The sequence below is a fragment of the Bombina bombina genome, chromosome 3 (genome assembly GCF_027579735.1).
Source record: "Bombina bombina isolate aBomBom1 chromosome 3, aBomBom1.pri, whole genome shotgun sequence".
In the NCBI taxonomy this organism is placed as follows: Eukaryota; Metazoa; Chordata; class Amphibia; order Anura; family Bombinatoridae; genus Bombina; species Bombina bombina.
In genome coordinates, this window is record NC_069501.1 from 781,119,147 (window position 1) to 781,126,925 (window position 7,779).

Below are 7,779 nucleotides of genomic sequence, written 5' to 3' on the forward strand. Positions count from 1 at the left end.
TTCTAAATACATATGTTTTACCTTTTGATTAGCCCTGTAGGCTGCCAATTGAATGTAAGTTTTTTCTTTTTTTATGGCAAGCAGGCTATAGAGCCAATGAGAGCTATGTAAATGAATACCAGTGTGAGAGAACGCTGTTATTAATCTGTAGTATTGGATTTGACTACGACTGAGCATGCATAGCAGTTGCAGTAAAAGTCAAAACTATGGATTAATAGCACCTTAGGAGCATGCTGCTATATATTTACAGGTGCTTGCTAGTACTCATTGAAATGTAAAATAATATGAATTTAGAAAGCATTCTTAGCAGTAAGATTTATTGTTATGTGTTAACTGAATTCTTTTAAAATATGAAATGTGCTATACTAATGTTTACTAGCACTTTAAAGGGATATGAATCAGTGCTCCTTAATTTAATGGGCATGAAGCCCAAATTATTTATTTTATGATACAAATAGACCATAGATTTTTAAACAAATTTCCAATTTACTTCCATTATCAATTTTGCTTCATTCTCTTAGTATCCTTTTTTGATGGAGACACAATGCACTACTGGGAACTAGCTGAACACATAGGCACATAAGGCTATGACAAGAGGTATATATGTGCAGCCACCAATCAGCAGCTAACTCCCAGCTTCTGAGCCTACCTAGGTATGATTTTAAACAAAGGATACCAAGAGTACTAAGCAAATCAGATAAAAGAAGTAAACTGAAAATGCATGCTCTGTCTAAATCATAAACAGCTAGCTTACGAGTTTTGCGTTATGAATGAAAAAGCAGCGTTATGCTTCATAATGCTGCTTTTTCCCTAACACTGCTATTACAAGTCTTGTAGGTATAGGTGTACCTTTGTGGCCGTCATGCAACGTCAATACCGCACTTTTTAAAAAGTCCTTTTTTCAATGGGACTCCCATAGCGCCGGTATTACGAGTTTGCCTGGGTGTCCAAAAAGTGAGCGGCACACCCTATACTGACAAGATCCGTACAGCCATCTAAAGTCAGTAGTTATGAGTTTTACGTTAGAAATCTGTAGCATAAAACTCATAACTAAAGTGCTAAAAAGTACACTAACACCCATAAACTACCTATTAACCCCTAAACCAAGGCCTTCCCGCATCGCAAACACTATAATAAAATTATTAACCCCTAATCTGCCACTCCGGACCTTGCCACCACTATTAAAATGTATTAACCCCTATTCCGCCGCGCCTCGACATCGTCGCCACTATAATAAACCTATTAACCCCTAAACCGCCGCCCTCCCGCATCGCAAACACTATTTAAATATTGTAGACACTAGTTGTACAATGGCACCACTATAGCTGGCTTCCCTAATTATTATATATTTCTGAGGTTATAAGTAATGTTTTATAACCTCTAATAAAGAATAAAATCAGGGAAGAGGTGCTGTGCAGCAAATTGAAAACAGCAAACAAATGAGGGAAGACCCCCAAGAAAAGGCTGCACTAATAGCACTCAAAGCTTAGACTTGTGAGAAGTGAAAAACTGGGAGGATTAAAATATAACTTTTATTTAAGTTAACTTAAAATATACGGACCCAGTGTGTGAAAACACATTAAAAACAACTGAAGACTTGAATGACTGGATTCCTGTTTATTGAAAAGTAATGCCTTTGAGATTGTGTAAATCTAACAGGAATCAGCATCGGGCGGGTAAAATCTAATGTAGATTCAATGTGAGGGCATAATGAGAGTGTTGCTACGATAGTGTGATATTACTCAACTTGATGAGGCTGGAAAAAGTGCCTAATAGGATAAATATATATAGGTACCATAGAGGGTTAAACTCATCAATATGTCAAAGGATTGGAATTTAAATGAAAGAGGATAGTGAGCTTAGTGTTAATAACCCGGCTTTCTATGTGTGATAATCAGTGTAACGCTTCAACACATGAACTTGTTGATTAATATATATATATTGATCTTTATTATTTCCACATATCCTCATATCCCTTAATATTTTTATAATATAAAGCTACTGTATTTGTATATTTTCTTCAGGTTACCTACATAGGTTTATTATATATTTTTGTCACTTTATGGCATAGACTTAAAGGTGGATGTACATATCTTAGTTTTCGTGTGCTCGTCAGCAACAGATTATAATAGTGCTGACACGTTGTTGTGGTATTAGTAGTAGTATTAGTACAGAGTTAAGTATTTGTTTAATTTGTTATAGTATTAAAGAGTACCGATATATATATAATAATTAAATAATGAATACTTCTACTGCGAGTTTGAAATAAAAAACACTGTATTTATTAATTAACAGTTTTTCTAAATAACCACCCTTGTGTTAACGTTTGATTACCAAATGAGCCATAGTATTAGGGTAGCGACTGGTATTTGGGTATTTAGAGATCACTGAGACATTATATCTGTCCCCTTAATCTGGTAAAGCTGTAAGTTGTTTGCTATCCTTATAAATAAAAGGCTCATAACAGTATAATAGCACAGTATCCGTAGTGGCTATTTTCGGGAATATAACTAACAGTAAGTGTCAAGTTAATCCTTCAGAGACAGTGCTCTGAAATCACTGTTAATCTCCTCCTCTCTCTTAACGCTGTTGTAACAAATTTCACAGCAGTGTAAGAGCTACCAGCTGCGATAGCTCAAACGTAGCTACAGTTTCTGTAGTCTCTCTAATGTAATAAGCTAATTAATGCGTGAAATGATTTAAATAATTCTATGTTGTAGTGGTATTACGCATATCACTGAATATACTTTTAGATATCAACAGTTATAATTAGCGTCTATAAAGTGTAAGCCGTGATATATTAAAGTCAATACCGCCAGTGAGGTCGACAAGTCTAAAGTTAAACTTAAAAAATGGAGCTCCCGTGTGCTCCTAACCCCCTGACGCGTTTTGCCTGTTGTGTTAGATTTACACAATCTCAAAGGCATTACTTTTCAATAAACAGGAATCCAGTCATTCAAGTCTTCAGTTGTTTTTAATGTGTTTTCACACACTGGGTCCGTATATTTTAAGTTAACTTAAATAAAAGTTATATTTTAATCCTCCCAGTTTTTCACTGCTCACAAGTCTAAGCTTTGAGTGCTATTAGTGCAGCCTTTTCTTGGGGGGTCTTCCCTCATTAGTTTACTATTTAAATATTATTAACCCCTAATCTGCCGTCCGTCCACACCGCCGCTTTAATAAACCAATTAACCACTAAACAGCAAGCCCTCCACAACGAAATATACTAAAATAAATTATTATCCCCTAGACCTCCCACATCACTAACTCTACATAAATACATTAACCCCTAATCCTAACCCTAACATGACCCTAACCCTAAATCTAACCCTAACGTAACCCTAAGCCTAATACCCCCTAACTTAAATATAATTAAAATAAATCTAAATAAACCTTACAATTGTTAACTAAATAATTCCTATTTAAAACTAAATACATACTTACCTGTAAAAAAAAAACCTAAATAACTAATAGTTATATTGTAGCTATCTTAGGTTTTATTTTTGTTTCACAGGTAAGTTTGTATTTATTTTAACTAGGGAGACTAGTTAGTAAATAGTTATTAACTATTTACTAGCTACCTAGTTAAAATAAATAGAAAGTTACCAGTAAAATAAAACCTAACCTGCCTTACACTAAAACCTAACATTACAATAAAATGAAATAAATTCAATTAATAAAATACAATTTACTAACTTACAAAAAAAATAAACACTAAATTACAAAAAATACAAAAACGAAATTATCAAAAATAAAAACAAAATACTCCTAGTCTAATAGCCCTATCAAAATAAAAAAGCCCCCCCCCCATAAAAAAAACCCTAGCCTACAGTAAACTGCCAATGGCCCTTAAAAGTGCCCCAAAGAAATCAGCTTTTACATTGCAATAAAAAATACAAACAACCCCCAACAATAAATGAATATACTTATTTTTATTAATTTTATTTACTTAATTTTATTGTAATGTAAGGTTTTAGTGTAAGGCAGGTTAGGTTTTATTTTACAGGTAACTTTGTATTTATTTTAACTAGGTAACTAGAAAATAGTTAATAACTTATTTATAATTTTTTACAGATATGTATTTAGTTTTAAATAGGAATTATTTTGTTAATAATTGTAAGGTTTATTTAGCTTTATTTTAATTATATTTAAGTTAGGGGGTGTTAGGCTTAGGGTTAGATTTAGGCTTAGGGGTATGTTAAGGTTAGGGTTATGCTTAGGGTTATGTTAGGGTAAGGTGTTAATAACTTTAGTATAGTAGCGGCGACATTGGGGGCGGCAGATTAGGGGTTAATAAATGTAGCTAGGTGTAAGGCGATGTTAGGGGGCAGCAGATTAGGGGTTAATAACTAATGTAGAGTGGCGGCGATTTTAGGGGCAGCAGATTAGGGGTTAATAACTGTAATGTAGGTGGTGGCGATGGTAGGGGCAGCAGATTAGGGGCTAATAACTGTAATGTAAGAGGTGGCGATGTTAGGGGCAGCAGATTAGGGGTTAATAACTGTAATGTAGGTGGCGACGATGTTAGGGGCAGCAGATTAGGGGGTAATATCTGTAAATGTAGGTGGCAATGATGTTAGCGGGCAGCAGATTAGGGGTTAATAACATTATATAAGTAGCAGCGATGTTAGGGGCAGCCGATTAGGGGTTAATAACATTATGTAGGTGGCGGCAATGTTAGGGGCAGCAAATTAGGGGTGTTTAGACGTGGGGTTTATGTTAGGGTGTAAACGTAACTTTTTCTTTCCCCATAGACATCAATGGGGCTGTGTTACGGAGCTTTTGTTTCCGCGATCGCAGGTGTTAGGCTTTTTTTTCCAGCTCTCCCCATTGATGTCTATGGGGAAATCGTGCACGAGCACGTCAAAGCAGCAATTTATTTCAATGCAGTATGGAGCTCAACGCCTCCATATCGCCCGCACAAGCCTGCTTTTTTAATACCTGTAATAGCGGCGCTATTGGAAGGTGAAATAATGCCGAAAATGTTGTGGTCGTTAATTTCCCTATAGCGCTCAAAACTCGTAATCTTGCTAAAAGAAAATAATGTGGGATTTAGGTCCCTTTAAAAAAATTAAAAAAAATGAAATAAAACAAACAGATTGTGTCAAAAAAAAAAAAAACAGCAAACAACTTACAAAATGAGAAATTCTTAAAAATTCTCAGTGTAGCCACTGCTTGCAGGGTCATAAGGGTGCTACCATTATAGAATGGAAGTTCTACTTTTGCTTCCTGCCACATGATTTTTGCAGAAATTTTTTTTCACAAGCATGGACAAGAAACTGACTCCCTTTTGCTGGTGTTGTCTGTTAATGCACATATCTGCTAGTGCACGTGAAGTCATTTTTTTTCTTTATTTTTGTTTGTTCTTCACCCCATCTTATGATAGGCAGTTCATGGTAATGAATATAAATGTAAATAATAATCTTAAATCATAATGGTAACAAGAATCAGAACATTATTAAAAATGTGGGCATAGTAGTTTTGTTTTTTCATGCTATCCCATGATGTTTGCAGGAAAAGTACTCTACTGAGCATGGGCAAGAAACTGACTGGTGCTAGTGCATGTGTCTCCTAGCAACCACTTACAAAGAGGAAGCTCCTCTTCTGACTTCCTGTAGAGATCACAGCCCCCTTGTGGTGCTGTGACAGGACGTAATAGACCCTGCACAAATAAAAAAAAAAAAAAAAAAAAGGTAAAATACTTTTAAAATGATGAATAATAAATTCTGCAATTATTTATATTATGTTTAACCCTTTGCTTAGTGCTTTTTAATGATATCATATAGATATATTTCATGATATCTTGTAGCCTAAAGGGCATAAAGTTGAAGCACAGTTGCATCAAGCTCTATGTATTTATACATTTATTTTATTAAACGATGCTCAAAGTTGGTATATATTATATTGCTCTATAAGAACATTTAAAACTATACCATTGTGAACAATGATAAAAAGGTTCACACCTAATCAAATGTATCTGAAGGACTTATCCAGATCAGGTGACTCTCTCCTTTAAAACGTTCTTACTGTTCTAGCACAAAATTTTCTGTTGCTTCTAAACACTGGCACAGTTCAAATGCATCTTTTCAATATTGGGGTCATGCGTGCAGTTTCCTTACGTCTACTCTTGTATTAAGCAATAGTATAGTGCAAAAGGAGGTTTGAAAAATAGATACACAACAAATAATGCTAGAAATACATTTTGCTATGATATTAATCCCCAAGCCAACATATATGACGTTAGGTACAGTGGTTTCCATTGTAGGTGTGTATAAAACTCCTCACATGGCCATACTGGAAAATGTCAAATCAACTACAAATTTTACAGATTTGCTGTTACTTCTAGTCCTGACTAAAGTGCTGAGTTTAATTAATAAGCATTAGAAATTAGTGATTAAAATTGGCTGTCCATTTAAACTTAATTTTGATTTGTTATGTACCTGTTGCAGGAGTAATTGCCCCACAAAACATTGCTCAGGATATTAAATCTTTTGAATATGAAGAATCAGAAAGTTTTTTAAAAACTAGATATCCAGGTATGAGATAATTTCACCTTGCACATCGGGGTATTACATATGTGGCGCCGTTAGATGACTGACTGACGTAAGTAGGACAAACTGGTGATCTTCAGAAATGTGCGCAAATACACATTTCTTTAGACGCAAGTAGCTTTCGGCAGTATTATGTCCGCGCAAAATGTCAATAAAGAGTAGTTTTATGCAAATGAGGATAACATACATAAAAACGAAACCGGAATAAAACTAAAAATGCGACACGTAATTACGCTATTCAAATTCATATATAAACCCATGCGCAGCCGCCATTTTCTTCAGTGTGTTTGGATTGTTCGTTGAGCTACAGCACACTGCCCAGGAGTGGAATATTAGTGAGAGTAGAGAGAGAGAGGTGCAAACAGAATAGTTAGGTCGCATTGGTGGATTGAGTAAGCTTGTACACTTACACATATTCTGACATATTGCACACATTTTGCATACATACATATACAAATACACCACACTTTTTTTTTCTAACACCTCACATATTTTGTTTAGTTTTACAGTGTGATAGGCTTAGTGTTTGATTGTGATTGTGTGTGACTGAACTGGGAGTGAGTGGGAGTGTGTGTGTGTAGTGTGATTAGTGTGAGGATGGTAGCGAGGAGGGGAGAGGAGTGGCAGGGAGAGGAGTATTGGAGAGGACAGGAGGAGCAGTGGTGTCCCCATCAGGGAGTAAGTGGAGTGGGGAGAGCCAGAAGGGATGATGGGAGGGGAGATGCCCGAGAGCAGGCACATCCAGGAGAGGGATAGAGGGTGCACATGGGGACAAAAGGGGGGAGGAGGGAGAGGATAGGGAGGAAACCACACTGCCAGGGACATCACAGGGAGGAAGCCAAGTGGCCATGGAAAATGAGAGGCTGAGAAGTCCTAACTTCTCATTTGCTGAAAATGTTGCCCTAGTCAAGGCCATCATGGACAATTACAGTGCCCTCTTCGGACAAGAGAAGGGCAAAGGCAGTAGAAGATGCCGTCAACAGTATGGCCCTACAGAGGAGGACTGTAAAGGGCCTGAAAAAGAGGTGGAAATACTGCAAGAGGAGGGTCAAAGAAAAGATGGGGCAGGAAGCTGTCCACCTGAAGGGAACAGGCGGTGGCCCAGCCCTGGACATAGAGTACAACACCTGGCAGGAAATGATATGCAGGTCCCTGAGTATCACAGTCTGTGGACTTCCAAGGGCTCGTGACTCAGGGGCTGCAACCACAGCACATCATGCTGGTGAGT